Raw genomic sequence first — 19,614 nt, forward strand, 5'->3', positions numbered from 1 at the left:
TAAAGGAGGCAAAGTGCCTTGAAGACACCCCGTCGACATCAATGGATGTCCTGCCACTCCAAAACCCCTTTTCTTCTGACACCATCAGCTTCAGAAAGTCAGGCCAAGGATGGTGTACCTGCCTGGAAAAGGAGACCGTTTGCAGGCCGGGGCCCTCCAGCCCTTGGCCCTTCAGAGGTCAATGCCAAACTAATCTCAGACAATAGGGCACTGCAGTCAGTAGGCTGCCTCGACCTCTGCTGTGGATGTTGGGGCTGTACGTGGATTTAGTGGTAGAGTTAGGAAAATTAAGAAGCTTTGAATGCACAATGGTGGCCTGGCTGTTCATTCATATAATCTGCACTATTGTAAACATATTTTAGTTTATCCCTCTCCAAGTCTCAGGTATTGATAGTTAATCAATGTGATGCAAAGTCCCATATTCATTCAAGGGTAGTAAATGACCCACCCTCCCAAATATCTCCCATCTTGTCCCTCAATTCCATTATGTCTCACTCACTCTCCTCACAGCTTTTGGTTCTACATCGGCAACATGAATAAAGGCACCTACATGAAAATGGTGGCTGCATGTGGAGATGGTAATGTCACTCGATTAGCAATCCAGAGGCCCAGGCTAATGTTCTCAGGGCATGGGTTCAAATCTCACCACGGCAGCTGGTGGACTTTAAATTAAGTGAATAATTCTGGATTTGAAAGAGGCCCCCACGGCGATTCTCGAGGTTGGACCCGCGACCGCAGTGGCCGTCCTGATGGGGGGGGGGGGGGGGGATCAGACTCCGGGGGGGCCTCCACGACGGCCAGGCCCACGATCGGGAGCCACCGATCGGCGAGCGTGTGCGATCCGGGGGGGGGGGGCTGCCTTCATCCGCGCCGGCCCGTTGTGTGGCTCTGCCATGTTGCGTGGGCGCGGTGCGGAAGCTGCCGCCGTGCGCATCAGCGGACTCGCGGCCAGCAGAGCAGGGCTGTGTATCGGCGTTGGAGCAGCACGGAGCACTCTGGCGCCGCGCTGGCCTCCTGTGGGCCATGGAATCGCTGGGCCAGGAGGCCTGTTGACGCAGGCGTGAAACACTCCGGTATTTATGCCAGCGTCAACACTTAGCCGCGATTTCAGAGAATCCCGGCCAAAGTAACCCCTATGTGTCCCTTGTATCCCAGGCACACATTCTGTGAACTCATGAGAATTTTTCATCCGCTGGGTGTTTCCCGCTGGCGGGAGATGGCCTGTCGTTCGCTGTCGGCGGGATTCTCTGCACCTGCCGCTGGAATTTCACATTAAAACCACCTCACGTTGCCGGGAAACCTGTGGACGGGAGTGGGCTGCCGACGGGACCAGAGAATCCCGTCACCAGCGAACAACTGGAACATAGAACATAGAACATAGAAAATACAGCACAGAACAGGCCCTTCGGCCCACGATGTTGTGCCGAACCTTTGTCCTAGATTAAAATTTGTCCTAGACTAAAAAAGATTCCAGCCATTATTTATTACTGAGCACCAAATTTGTCATACCTCCATTATTTCTTTTCCACTATTAAGAATGAGCATCATTCCTCTATTAGCTCCCCATGCATGACGCTGAGTGATGGAAGTTGGTTCCACTCAGTGACATTTGAAATGTCTACTAGACAGGAATATGACTGTTGTAGCAGAGGTGTGTCCTCATCCCAATGAATCTGTCCTATCAGGATCTTACTTTGCTCCTGAACGGTTGCTTAGCAGTGCTTCATGGAATCCATTTCTGAAGCCATCGGGGGAGGGTGCATCGGAGACCAGGGCATGGTCTTAAAGGCGGCCGGAGATTAAATGTGCTGGGGTTGAGGCTCAGGCGAGTGGCCGATCGCGGGGGTCTCCATCTTCGGTGTGGCTCCGCGGTCCGAGTCCACCATGGAACACAGCACGGCCGATGGACCCGGAAGTGCGGGGGCCCGTATCTGTAGCAGAGGCTGCGAGGTTCACTCCGGGTCCCTGTTAACCCCCTGCAGGGCTAAGAATTCGTTTAACATTTTTCAAGCTGGCAGCATGCACGACGCCTTCGTCCTGCACACTCAATGGTGGCCAGCACCATCGAGGCACACCCCAGGTGAAGAGTTGGCTCCTGGGGTTATCCGCTGCAATCCTGGCTGATGCCACCTGCTGGCCTTGGGCCAATGCGGAAACCTGCTAAAATGGGGGGGAGGGGGCCGGGTTGGGCATTGGGGTGGTGTGCGGTGGCAGGTCACTTAGCGGTTACACATGGCACCCCCACATATCTGGCCCTGTCACCTGCAGCCTCCGGGGTCAAAACCATGGGTGGCCGCCGACTGCTCTGGTGGCCTTGGTGGCCCTGGCCCATAGCACCCCCAACACCACAGTCCACACCAGCGGAACCCTCCCCAACCAGGCACACTCTCTGCACCAAGCCCAGCCCATCCCTCACACCATTCAGACAGAGCACTGAGGCAGGTCGGAACATTGGGGAACAGGTGTTTATTGTGAGATATACAAGTATTTTGGCTTAGCCCCTATTGCTAATGTATGTTCTTCACCCATGCCAGCTTAACTGGCATGTAACTTTCTAGTCTTACGTGTCCGAATGCTCCGTCTAGGCGGGTCATCAGATGTGGAATTGGCACGCTGTGGTTCCTGGCCTGTGACCTGGGTCCCCTTTGGCAGCCGTCCTCTGGAGCAGCCGGGCCCGGATTGAGCTGGCAGTTTCCTGGGTGTCACAGGTGGCATGGTGTCACCCTGGTCTGGCCACTGCTCATTCCATGCGCCAGGGACAGGTTGGGGGGGGGGGGGGATTCAAAGGTGCTGAGTTGTTCCAGGACCTCTCTGCAGGAGTCACCGACATGGGCTCCATCACCTCCTCCTCTCTCTAGGTGACCGATGACCCCCTAGACCACTCCTTGGGATTGGGGCATGGCTGGATAGAGCTCCGGAGGCTCCCTCACCACCTGGCGCTGACTGTCCTGGAGGCTACCTCTCGTCTTAACCAGGGTCTCCATGCTCGCGGCCATAGACCACCAGGACTGTGCTACGTACAGGGGGGGGTTGCCAGATGTACCATAGGGACATCAGTACTCACTACGCGTTCACTTGGTTCTCCGATGCTGATCTCCGCCTCAGCGACTGCCCGCCTTCCGACCCCACCCACCAGGTTCAACGCCTCTGTGTAGGGCACCCGGCCATGGCGGGAGGCATGGGTGTAAGGTGGGGTGCGCATGGTTGATCGGCGGGTGTGGTTCGATCACTCCGAGGTGGGAGGGGGGGCACTGGGGAGGTATTGGTGAGTGGGGCGGTGGTTGGTGTCAGGGGCAAGGTGATGGAGGTAGCACACCCTGGCTGGCCCTGTGGTTGCTTACCCTTGTATGGTGCTGCATACCGGTCCACCTGGTGGGGGCCACATTGTGGAGGTGGGATGGAGGGTGATGGGGCATGTGGGAGGGGGTTGGTGCTAGAGGCATAGTGGCGGTGACATACCCTAGTTCCCCTGAGGAGGTCATGCTGCTTCAATGTGCACTGGTGGACAGTCCTGGCGGTGGGGCCCACAGCACTCACAGCCTCTGCCACCTGCACCCAGGCCGGACGGACGTCAGCCTCTTTCCCACCCTGGGGAACAGGGTGTCCCGTCTATCTTTCACGGCCTCCAGTAGCGTCTCGAGCTTGGCATCAGTGAACCTCATTGCCGCTCTTCGGCGTGGCATCTTCTTGGCTGGAACGAGAGTGTGTGGGTAGGTGAGTGCTTATATGTAGCTGCAGCTTGTCAGGATCTCGAGTGCCAATCCCGACCCTGTTGAATCACACCAGTGTTTGTTGGAATTGCACTAGTTCTACATGACTGCCCTTGCCCATTAGGATGTCCTGAATCGCTCTTTCACCGGCACCACTTTCGGGGCCGTAGAACCCACGCGATTCCGTCGCTGCGTCAGCACTTAGTCTCTGAAACAAAGAATCCAGCCCAGCCTTTTTGCTTTTCAGAGTGGTACAAATTATCAGTGTGCCACTTTAAAAAAATATATTTTAATTCATTTTCACATTTTGTATCCACCCAATTTACAAAACAATAATTGTGGCCATGACTCCCTCTTTAACAGGCATAATTTTCTTTTATATTTGACCAAATGGCCAAAACACGTAATTACAGATACGTATATACAGATTGGTTCGGGCCTTAGCTTGCCTATGAGCCGGTCTTCTGCGGTTTCTTTTACTCCTGCTTGTCCCTCGCGTTCGACTTGTGTGCGTTCGCCCCCTCCCCCGTCCTATCCCCCCCCCACCCACCCCTCCCCTCTCTCTCTCCCCCCCCCCCCCCCCCCCCCCCACCTTTATTTCTCCTCTCAGTTCTGTGGCTAGTCCCATATCTCCCCCCGCTCCCGCTTTGTTGGTTGCTGGTTACGAACATGCCTTAAAACAAGTTGGTGAACGGTTTCCACGTCCTGTGAAATCCCTCTTCCAACCCCTGGATGGTAGATTTTATTTTTTCCAGCCTGAGACATCACACCAGATCAGGCCAGCCAGTTTGCAGCTTCAGGTGGTGCTGTCGATCACCAGCTGAGAAGGAGTCTCCGGCGGGCGATCAGGGAAGATAAGGAAAAGGTGTTGGCCCCCCTTCCCATGAAGAGCTCTGGCTGATCTGATACCCCGAAGACCGCCACTTTTGGGCATGGCTCCACCCTCACTCCTACAACCCTGGACATGGCCCCAAAGAAGGATGTCCAGTATCCAATAAGTCTGGGGCAGGACTAGAACATGCGGGTGTGGTTGGCTGGGCCTCCCTGGCACCATTCACATTTGGCCTCCCCCTCATGAAAGAACCCATTTATTCGGGTTCTGGTTGGGTGCGCACTGTGCACCACCTTTAACTGCGTTTGGCTCAGCCCTGTGCATGTGGAGGTGAAGTTTGCCCTGCTCAGCGCTTCGATTCAAATTCCTCCCCCTATCTGCATGCCTAGTTCCTCATCCCATTTTTTCCTTGTCTCATCCATGGATGAGCATACCTCCCCCAACAGCCCCCCATCATGTCCCCACAGGTCCCCCACCCTCCCCCCAACTAGATCGCCCACGTCCTCCTTTCTACTTGTGAGTATCCTGGTATCTGGGGTGAATCATGGTTTCTTTGCAGCAGACGTTTTTGATCTGAATATATTTCAGGAGGTTTTCTCTCGCGAACTGGAATTCTCCGTGAGTTCCCACAGGGTCACTACTCTACCGTTCGTGTACATGTCCATAACCATTAAGGTCCCCTTGTCCTGTCTTCACCTGTTGAAGGAGGCGTCCTTTGTTGCTGGAGCGAATCTGTGGTTGTTGCAGGTGGGAGCCATGGTGGACGTTTTGGTTAGGCTGAAGTGCTGCCTCATTTGATACCATGTTTGGAGTGTGGCGACTACCACTGGGCTATTTGAGTATCTGGCCAATCGGGGATGGGAGTGCGTTTGTGGCCAATGCTCGGAGGGACATCCCTGCAGAGGGACTCCCCTCAATCCTCACCCACTCTGCTCCTAGTTCTTTGACCCATCCCTGCACATTTATTTTGATCATCTGTTTTCTCACTGCGGTGGCGAGTGGTAGTGAGCTCTGTCATGATGTTCAGATAAACATCATGGTGCAAACATACATACACACTGATGGACAGATCAACGGACCAATCAATACACACACAACATCACAGCCAATCACAGGCAAGAGCATACACACTATAAAATAGGGAACACAACACTTCCCGCTCATTCCAGCAGGAGACAGCTCAGGGCACAGAGCTCACAGCAAGCAACTCAGACATTCACCATGTGCTGAGTGCTTCTCCAAGATAGTGTTAGGGCTAGGTCCACAGGTTAGAGGGTAATGAACGAACCACAGTAACCAGTTTACAGATGTAATTATTGTTAGTAATAAAACTGAGTTGTACCATCCGCAACCGTGTTTGTTCGTCTATGTAGCAGAGCACCCAACACGACAGGCCCCACCTCTGCAGGCCCATTTTGACTTCCTCCACCAGATTCATTAGGTTCCATTTGTGGATCTGTGTCCTGTCGTGGGCTGTTTGGATCCCCACGTAGTGGAATTTAGTCTGGGCTCGTTTGAACAGCAATCTCCCCAGCTCTGTCCCTCCCCCCTGCAGGTTCACAGAGAAAATCTTGCTCTTGCTCAGTTAAGCTTGTGACCTGAGAAGGCTGGAAACGCCTTTAGGAATTTCATTATCTCTTCCATGCTGGCCCTGGGGTTCAAGACGTAGAGGAGCAGGTCAACCGCATTGACTGAGACTGTATGGTCTCTGTCTCCCCTTTGGATACCTCTTCACCTCTTTACCACTCTGAAGGCGATTGCCAGTGGCTCGATTGCCAGAGCAAACAGCAGCGGGGATAGCGGGCATCCCTGCCTTGTGCCACTGTGCAGCCGCGGAGCTGGTGGTGTTTGTCCAATCACTGTATTACTTTTAATGATGTTTAACTCTGTTTTGGTCTTTAATAATGTTATCATTAATAATACTAATGTAATAATATTAACCCTCTTTAGACACAAGTCTTTGCAGCTTTTCAAATGTACATATATAATCAGTTTGTAAGATCCCCAAGAAATCACCCCTCCCACTTCTTAAAAATGTTCTCTACACATCAATTTATTCATTCAACATTTGAGGCTGGCTCTTTGTGGCGTTGGGGAGACTCCATGCAGGGGTGAGAACAACGGTTGGGACAGGATACCTGACCTCATTCCTGGGGTTTCTGATTTTCAGTGGAGTCTTTTAAGGGTGTGGGCTGAACCCACGCCCGACACTCTTAACCTGGATGTCTCCATTGATGGACAGGCATGTACTAGTCCTCATAATTTTCATGGATTTCGGCCGGCTTTTCAAAGAGTCGTGATTCATGGCAGTTCAGAGGCGCCATGAACCAAAGTCTGCATGAGGGAACCTCTTGAAAGGCAAGTTCATGAGGCCCTCCTCATGTCCCCTATGCCAAGGGATTCCCCCTCCCCCTCCCATGGCCTTTCATGGTTTCCATGCCATTTTATGCCCTCATTCACACAGACCCTCCCTTATGCCCCCCAGTGCAAGTTATGCCACCTTCATGGCCTCTGATTCACCCTCTTGCCAAGGCATGCACACTACTCACCCCCATGGCCTCTAATACCCCCATGTCAAACTATGGACTTCCATGTCCATTCATCCAATATGCACTGCATTAAACCAATGAATTCTATAATGACAATAGGATGTGTAAAGAAAGCTCTAAAAACACAGTTGTTCATTGATAACTTTCCACTTTCTTCAAAAAGAAACTTTTTTTTGTAACAGATCAGTAAAATTGTCTGTCATACTTTAAAGTATCAATAGTAGAGACTGCAAGTACTTGAACCCTCTTTATTTTGTGTAAATAATCATTATGCAATTGACATGTGGGGGCATGAGAGACCACGGGGAACAGTCATTGTTTTGATGCATTGGATGTAGTCTCAAAGTTTAATAAGCAATTAATATAATTATTTTAGTATCAATACAAGTTATAATCATTACATTATGTGCAGCTAGTTTTACCATTGGAACTTGAATCATTTGACTCATTAGACAGCCATATCAAATCAGAACAATGAAAATGAGTTTTATATTCATGTTTAATGTGCTTGCACTTATATAAACAATTGAATTATTTTGTATTAAATCAAAGGCCACTCTCTGATGTTACTTCAACCTAAACATTGTACTTTTGTTATAGTCATAAATGGCACATCATTACAAATCACCACGATTCCCCCCCCCCCCCAACCCTGAACAACATCCTCTGGGTTGGTGCAACAAGTGTATATAGATCAACTCCTGTTTTTCTTTAAGAAACTATAATGTACAGATGGTAATGCATTATATTTTTTCAATTAAGAAAAATATGCAGGTTTATTTTTATAGAATCAATATATGAGCAAGAACGAAATGCTGCATCGTTCATGACCTCATGGTGTCCTAAAAAAACTTTTCAAAATCATTAAATCACTTTTGAAGTCCAGTCACTCTTGTAACATAGGGAAACGTGGCCAGTTTCTCACAGCAAGGTCCCACAAACAATGAGATAAATTACCAGATAATCTGCTTTAATGATAGTAGTTGAGTGATAAATATTAGCCAGAACAAAGGAACTCTGCTCATCTTCAAAGAATGCCATGGGGCCTTTCTATTCACTGAGAGGTCAAACAGGACGTTGATTTAATGGCTCAGGCAAAGCTTGTGCCTCAAACGCAACTTACTCTCTGAACTACAATAGTATTTCGATGAGATTATGTGCTGAAGGCTCTGAAATTAACTTTGAACCATGAAATTCTGACTCAGATAAACAAGCGTTACCACTGGAATCTGACACCTTCACGTATTATAGCGTTCAACAAGTCTCTTACAAAATGCCTCCAGTTGCATAATTAATACCGAATTTAAAATAATATTGTTATATTTGTAATCTGTGCTGTGATAGGAAATCAACTGTTCAAAGTATGAGGGAAGTATTGCAAATTGTACTTACTGCTCACGTCTACGCGTTCTTAGAAAGTACTGACGCTTTTCAATGGACAATTTCTGGATTGGTCTGAAAAGGACAACATTTTAATTAGATTCCCAGTTCATAAAATTTCTTAAACTAATTTGTACCTGTGATACTTTAATATTCTTGACATGTTTTGCATTGTTCCATCGAGAGTGCTGAATTGAACCACAATCTGATACAGTTAACATTTCTGTTGGAGCCTGTGTTTAGCCCAGACGTCCATGTAAAGACGATGGGGTGAAATTTTATTTTGGTTTCATTTTGGGCTTGATATAGTTCGCAAGCTGGAAGTGCATGCCAGAAATTAGAGGCATGAGGCCCTTGAGCTGTGAGCCTCATTCGTATATAGTGGGTGAGATATGGACACTAATGAAGCATTCGGAGATAGCATGTCATTTTAATGAGAATGAAGTTGTGCTGGCAGACTCCTTGGCAGCAAGTCTTGAACAGTTCCTGGGAGGTGGGGGGGAAGTTGTAATCGGGAGTGGTGGGGGCAATAAAGAAGGGGCATTTGAGAGGGGGGAGATCAGGACGAATGGTACATGATCCGGAGGGGGTTGACTGGGGGCTAGCAATGATCTTCGACACTTGGTAGCAACGTCCAGTGGTCCCTTTAAGACCATTGATTAGGCTGCATGGGGACATGGTTTTTCTGAATTCAATGGCTCTGCATTGGCTATATTCACGGCAGCTTAATTTTGGGAAGAGAGTTTCAAACAGTGGTTCCCCCTATCTGCATACAGAATAGGACTATCACCTGTTTCAGGCATGGGCTCTGAACTCCGACTGGAGCCTTAGCAATAAAGCAGGAACCACTTCCAGCATGCAATGTGTGAACATAGAGCACCCACCTATGTGACTCTTAGGTCCAAATTTTACATCTGTAAAATAGCCGTAGCAGCAACAAATTTCCCGATCAAAGATTTTATTTGAATGTATTGCTTTTTCCTCAGTAATATAAATCTTGTGATCATTCTGTGTTGGTACAAAGCCATGTTGAATAAATGCAAAAACAAAAGCGGCATATCCCCATTTGTCATCTGAATCCATTAAAGCTGAATAAAGCCAATAGACACCCTTCCCCCCTCACATCAAAAGAAGCCACATCACACCATTCAGGCTTGGCACAGGGCAAGTTACAATCTAGGCTTTAAAATTACTGGCACGTCCTGGAGGGTCTTCTGGGCACATCACTCACCAAGTGATGCCATTCAGCAGAATGCTCTGTACATAGGTATGTAGACATGCCCCGATCTCCATGGTGGGTAGATTAAAAATTGGAGGCTGCAATTTATCTCTGGTCTTGCCAACTGCTGTGCTTTCCAACTATCAGTTTCAAACGAGTAGTTCAGTATAACTAAAACCACATTTGTTACGCCTCATTAAGTTCATTAGCTATTGCAGCCTTCTTATCTAATATAAAGCCGCAAAATACTTTTCAGTTCTGCCAGTATCTGAAAAGATAAATAAGATACAATTTTCAAGAAAAAACTTTTTCTTTTAATTTCTTCATCGATCTCAATTTTCCAAATTAACCGTGGAATTATCTAGTTGTTAAAAATTGTGTGTGCTTTAGAACCATGGGTGTAATTTACTCAGTGTAATTTGTGTTAGCATGCCCGACGATGAGTTTAAATTTTTAGGTGGACTGCTTATGATTTTTTATTCACTGAAACCAGACTAACATCATATAGCATGAGGGAAATTATTCATTAATAAAAATACAAATACTTAACACAAAGGAAACCTTAATGTCCTTAGTACTTTTCTGCTTTGATAGAACAATTAATATCATCCAATATATTTTAACTCTCTATATTTTACTTTGAAAGACAAACTTCAGTCCCAGTTTCTTTGAGAAGGTGACTGAACAGGTAGACGAGGGTAGAGCAGTTGATGTGGTGTATATGGATTTCAGCAAAGCGTTTGATAAGGTTCCCCACGGTAGGCTATTGCAGAAAATACGGAGGCTGGGGATTGAGGGTGATTTAGAGATGTGGATCAGAAATTGGCTAGCTGAAAGAAGACAGAGGGTGGTGGTTGATGGGAAATGTTCAGAATGGAGTTCTGTCACAAGTGGAGTACCACAAGGATCTGTTCTGGGGCCGTTGCTGTTTGTCATTTTTATCAATGACCTAGAGGAAGGCGCAGAAGGGTGGGTGAGTAAATTTGCAGACGATACTAAAGTCGGTGGTGTTGTCGATAGTGAGGAAGGAAGTAGCAGGTTACAGAGGGATATAGATAAGCTGCAGTGCTGGGCTGAGAGGTGGCAAATGGAGTTTAATGTAGAGAAGTGTGAGGTGATTCACTTTGGAAGGAAAAACAGGAATGTGGAATATGTGGCTAATGGAAAAGTTCTTGAAAGTGTGGATGAGCAGAGGGATCTAGGTGTCCATGTACATAGATCCCTGAAAGTTGCCACCCAGGTTGATAGGGTGGTGAAGAAGGCCTATGGAGTGTTGGCCTTTATTGGTAGAGGGATTGAGTTCCGGAGTCAGGAGGTCATGTTGCAGCTGTACAGAACTCTGGTACGGCCGCATTTGGAGTATTGCGTACAGTTCTGGTCACCGCATTATAGGAAGGACGTGGAGGCTTTGGAACGGGTGCAGAGGAGATTTACCAGGATGTTGCCTGGAATGGAGGGAAAATCTTATGAGGAAAGGCTGATGGACTTGAGGTTGTTTTCGTTAGAGAGAAGAAGGTTAAGAGGAGACTTGATAGAGGCATACAAAATGATCAGAGGGTTAGATAGGGTGGACAGTGAGAGCCTTCTCCCGCGGATGGAAATGGCTAGCACGAGGGGACATAGCCTTAAACTGAGGGGTAATAGATATAGGACAGAGGTCAGGGGTAGGTTCTTTACGCAAAGAGTAGTGAGGCCGTGGAATGCCCTACCTGCTACAGTAGTGAACTCGCCAACATTAAGGGCATTTAAAAGTTTATTGGATAAACATATGGATGATAATGGTATAGTGTAGGTTAGATGGCTTTTGTTTCGGTGCAACATCGTGGGCCGAAGGGCCTGTACTGCGCTGTATTGTTCTATGTTCTATGTTCTATGTAGTTACTAACCCAAATTAATCTCTGCTTATTCATCCTTGGATGACAATTTCAATCGTGTTTTATATAGTTGAGTGCAAACATTAGGCAGTAATGGTATTTAGTGGAGTGTGTAGGCTGCAAATGTTGACATTTATGAATGATCATTGTTGCTTAGAATGAATAGAACGGTAAGAAAAAACACTTAACATTTCAATCTTTGTAAATTAGGCTGGCTGCCAGTTTGTGCTTGGACACTTGTCTTGGCAATATTTTCAATAAAGTTCAAAACACCATTAAGATCTCTGATATTCAGTCAAACTTCTCTGAAATAACCTCAGCAAAGTGGCTTGGAGTTTGCTTATTTAAACAATAATATTGAAACATTTTATATGTATGTATATTATAGCTGAATGATTCACTATCAAAACAGAAAATGCTGCAGGCGTACAATAGCAACACATTTCTTTTGCTCTACTTGCTGGATAGAATTGAAATCTTTGTGTAATTCAGAATCCAAAAGAAGTTCAACATTAATCGCATCAAACATTCATGGATTCTCTCGACTTTTACATTTAATGCTGACAGCTCTCAAAACAAAACTTCAAATTAATGCCTTGCTAATAAAAAAAGATTTTCAAAGTGGCACATGGTGCTTTTGTTTTTGAATTGATTTATTATGAACTTGAAGCGTATTGGCATTAACTTAATCGCTAACAGAGCCAAGACACCTTTAGAGCTGAGACTTGTTTTATCTACAAACTGGATTAATCCAGTCATTACTATATAGATATTTGTCAGCTTTTTATGCAGCAGGATTTACTGTTCAAAAAAATGACCTTCAATATTAAAGTGAGCAAAACATTATATTATCAATGTACAAAGACAGCTTAACATTTATTTCCAAAATAGAAATATAATTAAACCAGTTGGTCCAATGTTATTTTAATGTAAAATGCTAAGTGTTGGGTGCTTAAAAAATGATTGGTGGTCATCATTGAACTGTAAATAAAGGGAGCATAATGAAAATATTGTAAGCAAATTACTTTGCTTGAGAAGCTGACAGCAAATATGTTTGAGTTAATAATTCTTTTGGGGCAATCTATTGACATAAAAGGAATTGCAAAAGTAGAAATGAAGGCAGAGACAAATATGTTACTATCTGCATTGTGTGGCTACTGCATGTCATAAGGCAGATGTCTGCTATTCTGAAGGTCAGGATTAGAATCATAGAATCATAGAATTTACAGTGCAGAAGGAGGCCATTCGGCCCATCGAGTCTGCACCGGCCCTTACAAAGAGCACCCCACTGAAGCCTACGCATCTACCCTATCCCCGTAACCCCCACTTACCCTTTTTGGACACTGAGGGCAATTTAGCATGGCCAATCCACCCAACCTGCACATCCCTGGACCGCGGGAGGAAACTGGAGCACCTGGAGGAAACCCGCGCAGACACGGGGAGAACGCGCAGACTCCTCACAGACAGCGACCCAATCGAGAATCGAACTTGGGACCCTGGAGCTGTGAAGCAACTGTGCTAATCACTATGCTACCGTGCTTCCCCAAATTGCTGAACAAATGCTTTTACATTTTGAAGTGCAGACTAAGTTCTGTATCTTATAGTCTTGTCAGTTGAGACATCTGCTGGGGTTCAATCCTGGCCCGGGGTCACTGTCCCTGTGGAGCCCGCACATTCTCCCCCTGTCTGCGCGGGCCTTGCTCCCACCACCCAAGAATGTGCAGGCTAGGTGGATTGACCACACCAAATTGTCCCTTAATTGGAAAAAAAGTAATTCGGTATTCCGAAATAAATTTTTATAAAGTTGAGACATCTGTCTCATTTAGTGTGAGGAAAGTTTGCACAAACTAATTTTGAAACTGAATATTACCTGAATGTTCAGGACGGCCTCACCATTCATTGTTCACCAATAATCTATAGCATATATTACTGATCTAATTATTAATGAATCTCTTCAAGACATTTCCAGTCAAAATTATTTCACAATAGAAGCAGATTACACACCATCCTAACTTGTTTTAACATTTCTCTTCAACAAGAATACGATGACCGCCAGTCGCAAACTAGTTTCATAATAACTCTTCAGTTACTTTTTAACGGAATTGTATGCTCCCACAGTACAAAACATGCAATAAAAACAAACTGAGGAATAACAGAGTTAATTGTTTTGGAATTACACCTTTATGAATTGGCAATTTGACATTGAACTACCTGATCCCAAAACAAAAGCAATTTGGAGCTTCAATCATGCCAACAAAATGAATTGACAACACCCTACAAGTAGTTCATGATTTGTACCTTACTGTCTGAAGAACGTCATTTTTGAACTGATCAACTCAGAATGAACATATATATATATTTCCATCATCACAGACATTTAAGCTCTGACATAATAAGATTAAATGAACTGACCGTAGGTACCATAAACACAATAACGATAACAAATTTCACAAGGTATGACGGGCTTCATAAACATTTCTTCTATGCTTGTGCTAACTTTTTAAATGTTGGTGTAACGTTACTGCAAGTTTCTCGACTGCCAGAACAGAGCTGCAGAAAAGTGTTGAAAACTACAGCTTTTCTCAGATGCTTCCCTAAATATTAATCACCATGTGGAAGTAGAATTGTTTGAGGAATATTTTGCTCTTTGTTTTGGTTCGGTAACAATGATTAATTATTTTTCAAAGTCTAATTAAGCCAGAGATTTTTCACATACCTGTAACAGTTATGCTTTTAATAGCATTATCTTATCATGCCAATTGTTCTGTTTTAAGCAGAAATGTGTGGTCGTCAGCCACTGACCACTTGCATACTGTTTCCTGTGACTGAGTCAGTATTTGCACTGTGTGTGTGGGGGTGGGGCGGGGGGTGGGGGGGTAGAGCTGGCCTATACTATTGGTCAGTATTCTATCAAACCCGAGTGAGGTGCGTGATGAATAGGTTTGCAAAACAAAATTATAAATGACTTTGAACAGAACAACAAACATTCTTCAAAGGTGGTCAGAATAAAATGAACCCATGCAAAATGTTGGGACATATCAGCGACTGTTACTGTTCCTTTTGTAAATATTACTAAGTTAATTTAGTGAATGGCCTTGAGGTTTGTTTTATTCAAAGCACACTTACAAAAATAGGAATATGCATGTCTAACTAAACTATTTTGTTTGGTTAGATTTGATATCAGTCCAAACTCAAATGGTACAAGCCTCGTCTGACCAAATAGAAGTGTTATTTTTCCTGTGCACTGCAAATGCAGTTCAACAGTTTAGTTTGGCACAAACTTTAATTTTGTGCCACTACTTCTTTGGGGAATATTTTCAACAATCAAAATCTTTCTCAATTTGGAACAACAAAACATATTTGTTGTTTCTTGATCAATGTAATAGAAATACAGGATGGATATTGGGTGGAAATCTAGTTCGGGGGGGTGGTGGTAAACAGAGGTCCAGATTTTTGCTCCAAGGTAAGGGGTGCAGAGAAGGGAGAATTCCTGGCTCTCTGAACCCGGCCTCTAAAAATGTCTGGCTGAAGATCCGGGGCTGGATTCACCGTTCTGGAGACCAAGGGCTAGATTCTCCGATCCCTGACAGCGAAATCGCGTTCAGCGACGGGGCGGAGAATCCCTGATGATGCCGAAATCGGGGGCGGCGCCAAGAGTGCGCCACATGCCGTAACCAAGCCCTCCTAACGTTGGCTGAGGCCCACCCCACGATGCTCCGTCCCCGACCGGCCGAGTTCCCGACAGCGTGTGGTCTCAGCCGTCGGGAACTCAGCGTGGCGGCTGCGGACTCAATCCAGCGACGCCAGAGTCGGGGAGGGCTGATCCGTGGGTAGAGGGGACATTATTAGGGGCTGGGACACTGTGGTGGGGAGGCCCGGGGCGCAGGAACTGGCCAAACGGGGGGACTATTTCGCGGGCCGGGTCTGCGAGCGGCCTCCGCCATGAAGCACGGCGTGGCCGCTGCAGACCGCTGTTGTGCGCATGCCCGGCCACAGACCCGGCAATTCTCCGGGATGTATCGGCAGCTAGAGCTGGGACCTCTATGCTGCCTGTCTGCTAGCCCCCAGCAACATGGGGAATCGGTAGCCGCTTTGCACCACTTTTCCGGCGAGTGCCGTACTCCTAGAATACCCGGCTTTTCAGGAGGCGGAGCATTGCAAAAGTGGTGCCACCCACGATTTTGTCGTCATCCGGGATTCTCTGCCCCGTCGCCGAATGCAATTTCGCTGTCAGGGATCGGAGAATCCAGCCCTTAGTCTCCAGAACGGAGAATCCAGCCCCGATATTTATGTATGGGAGGGAGGGCGGGTGGTGGGCAGGCTAGAATATGAGCCAGGGTGGGCAAAATCTGAAGTAATGAGTGGTCGGTGGCAGGCCTGATCAGATGCAGATAAAATGTGTATCTTCCGAAAGGCTATTTGAGAGGTAAGTCATAAAAGATGAAGACTCTATCCTGCCCCTTGGAGGAGACATCATTGCCCCATCAGGTGAGTGTCGAAGCTGTAAATGTTGTCCAACTGTAGATCGGTGGCCTATCACGGGCTTTCCCTATAGGGAATTAACTTTGTTGCTGCCTATTCAAAATATTCTCTACTGAATCATGGAGAGCATGGAGTGGATTCTCAAAACAAAGCCACAAAGATAGAATTTTCTTGCAACACTGTCTGGTGCAGCTATTATGCAGTCATGTAGTTAGCTGCCAAGGCTAAAGTGGGTGATGCACAACGCCATGCTCATACCCCACCCACTTGCCCTCTTGCCACCCATTTATCAGCATGTGTCCACACTGTTGACTTTTGATGAGGTCTTTCACGCTGCATAGTCACAACATAACAGTATTACTGAGAGGGAGAAAACCAGTCGGGCTGTCAGTGGTCGCGAAGCACAGCATTTTACCTTGGAGCCCCAGCCGCAACAGACACGGCAACCAGCAGTTCACATTTTCTCCAACAAACAGTACCAGTAATAATTTATGACATGGTGAAAATGGTTGGTGAAAGTAACCACTCAAAAGTGACTGAGAGGATTGTAATCTGTATGGCTCATTTCCCTTTTCACTGTACATTTTTATTCACAGAATATCACACAGAGGAGATTGGAGAAAGGGACTGCTCCAGCTGTCCCATGCTATTCTGACCAGGACCTTCAACATTTGGTGGCAGACGTCCAGAAGAGGAGACCTGTCCTCTATTCTGCTGACCACCTATGCCCTTGCAGCAAGCGGTGGATGCAATTAACGACTGTGATAAATGCAGCAGGAGACCATCATGGGAACATATGAACTATCAGCAGGAGTAGGCCATTTGGTCCCTCAAGCCTGCTCTGCCATTTAATAGGATCATGACTGATCTGACAGTAACCTCACATCTGCATCCCACCTACCCCTAGTAATCTATCACACCCTTGCTTAGCAAGAATCTATCCACCTCTGCCTTCAAAATATTCAAAGGTTCTGCTTCTACTACCTTTTGAGGAAAAGAGTTCCAAAGAATCACAGCCCTCTGAGAAAAGATTTCTCCTAATCTCCATTTTAAATGGGTGACCCTTTCTTAATTTTGAACAGTGACACCACTATCTCTTCTAAACTCCATCAGATATAAACCTAGCCTGTTCAACGTTTCCTCATAAGACAACCTGCCCATGACCAGGAATTAGTCTGGTAAACCTTCTCTGAACGGCTTCCAACACGTTGACATCTTTGCTTAAATAAGGAGACCACAGTCATCCAGTTGTGGTTTCCCTAGTGTTCTCTAAAACTGAAACATAACTTCCCTACTTTTGATTCAATTCCCATTTCTATAAATGATAACGTTGAAGTCACCTTCCAAATTATTTGCTCTACTTGCAAACTAGCCTTTTTCATGCACAAATACACCTAGATCCCTCTGTATCTCAAAGCTCTGCAATCTCTCAACATTTAGATATATATAAGCTTCTCTTTTATTCTTTCTGCCAAAATGGACAATACACTCCATTTGTTGGATATTTGCCCACTTATTTAACCTATCTATATCTGTAACCTCCTTATGAATTCTTCACAATTTACTTTCCTACCTACCTTTGTGTAATCAGCAAATTTGGCAACCATCCAATCCAACCCTTCATCCAGGTAATTTATATAAATTGTAAATAGTTAAGATCCCAGCACTGATCCCTATGGCGCTCCACTCAGAATAATAATCACTTATTATCACAAGTAGGCTTCAATGAAGTTACTGTGAAAAGCCCCGAGTCGCCACATTCCAGCGCCTGTTCGGGGAGGCCAGTACGGGAATTGAACCCGCGCTGCTGGCATTGTTCTGCATTACAAGCGAGCTGTTTAGCTCACTGTACTAAACCAGTCCCAGGCCATTATTTCTTGCCAACCAGCAAAAGACCCATTTATGCCTACTCTCTGCTTCTTGTTAACCAGTCAATTTTCTATCCATGCCAATATGTTACCCCCATACCATGAGCTTTTATTTCCCACAATAACCTTTGATGTGATACTTCATTAATTGTCTTCTGGAAATCTATGCCCAGTACATCCACCAGTTCCTCTTTTGTTCAAAGCACATGTTACTTCCTCAAAGGACTCCAATAAGTTGGTTAAACATGATTTCCATTTCACAAAGTCACGTTGACTTTGCCTAATCAGCCTGAACTTATTCAGTTTCTTTAGCTTCTTTAATAATAGGTGGCAGCACGCTGGCACAGTGGTCAGCACTGCTGCCTCGCAGCGCCAGAAACCCAGGTTTGATTCCGACCGTGGATGACTGTCTGTGTGGAGTTTACCCATTCTTCCTGTGTCCGCGTGGGTTTCCTCCAGGTGCTCAGGTTTCCTCCCACAGTCCAAAGATGTGCAGGTTAGGTGGAGGGGCTATGCTAAATTGTCCCAAGGTGGGGTTATGGCGATAGGGTGGGGGATTGGGCTTGGGTGTAGTGCTTTTTCAGAGGGTCAGTGCAGACTTGATGGACCGAATGGCCTCCTTATGCACGGTAGGGATTCTATGATCTATGAATAGTTTTGAACATTTTACCTATGACTCGTGTTAAGCTAACTTGTCTGTAGTTTCCTGCTGTCTGTCTCATTCTCATTCTAAATCATTCGCTGCCTTCCAATCAAATAGGACCTTCTGAATCTAGGATGTTTGGAAAATTAAAACCAATACATCAACTATTTCACTCGCCAGGGCAGCACGGTGGCGCAGTGGTTAGTGCTGCTGCCTCACGGCGCGGGGTCCCAGGTTCAATCCTGGCTCTAGGTCACTGTCCGTGTGGAGTTTGCACATTCTCCCTGTGTCTGCGTGGGTTTCACCCCCACAACCCAAAGATGTGCAGGATAGGTGGATTGGCCATGCTAAATTGCCCCTTGATTGGAAAAAATTGAGTACTCTAAATTAAAAAAAAACTATCTCAGTAGCCACTTCTTTTAAGACCCTAGGAAGAAGCCTATCAGGGTCTGGGGACCTGTCAGCCTGCACACGCAACAATTTACTCAGTACTACTTCTCTGGTGATTTTAATTTTCCAGTGTTTCTCTGGTGATTTTAATTTTCCAGTGTTTCTCCCTCCCTTCCTTTCCTTGATTTACAGTTGCCTCTGGGACATGGTATCCTCTATAGTGAAGATTGATGCAAAATACCTGTTCAATTTGTCTGCCATTTCATTGTTTCCATGATCAATTCTCCAGACAGACTTGCTACAGGACCAATGCTCACTTTGTTAACTTTTCTTTCAAAAATATTTATGGAAGTGTTTTATTTGAAGATCCTCATTTCCTGTCCTATTGTTAGCTTATACTTCCTCATCAGTTTGTCCAGTGTCACTATGTCTGTGCCCTATGTAAAAGTCCCTTAACCGTCAGTGTGCCCCCGTTCCGCCTCCATCTTTGAAAGGTGGTATCCAGCATGGCTGGGGAGAATTTGTGATTGCTGCAGATGGGGGCCATGGGAGACATCTTAGTTAGCCTGAAGTGTTGTCTCAGTTGATCCCATGTTCTCAGTGTGGCCTCTACCACTGGGCTTGTTGTGTATCTTGATGAGGGGGATGGGAGTGCTGCTGTGGCCAG

At 46.0% G+C, this 19,614-nt stretch overlaps 1 protein-coding gene across 1 annotated transcript in view; it reads right to left on the minus strand.

Annotated features, from left to right (window-relative positions):
• The window catches only part of LOC140408747 (cytokine-dependent hematopoietic cell linker-like), a 314,639-nt gene extending 300,267 nt beyond the window's left edge, over positions 1-14,372 (minus strand). The window contains exons 1-2 of the mRNA XM_072496381.1: positions 14,281-14,372; positions 8,484-8,546 (exon numbers count right to left, since the gene is read on the minus strand). The gene's annotated coding sequence lies outside the window, so the exon portion shown is untranslated. The remainder of the gene's footprint in view (positions 1-8,483; positions 8,547-14,280) is intronic.
• Positions 14,373-19,614: the final 5,242 nt, after the last annotated feature.

Source organism: Scyliorhinus torazame, chromosome 3 (genome assembly GCF_047496885.1).
Source record: "Scyliorhinus torazame isolate Kashiwa2021f chromosome 3, sScyTor2.1, whole genome shotgun sequence".
Lineage (NCBI taxonomy): Eukaryota > Metazoa > Chordata > Chondrichthyes > Carcharhiniformes > Scyliorhinidae > Scyliorhinus > Scyliorhinus torazame.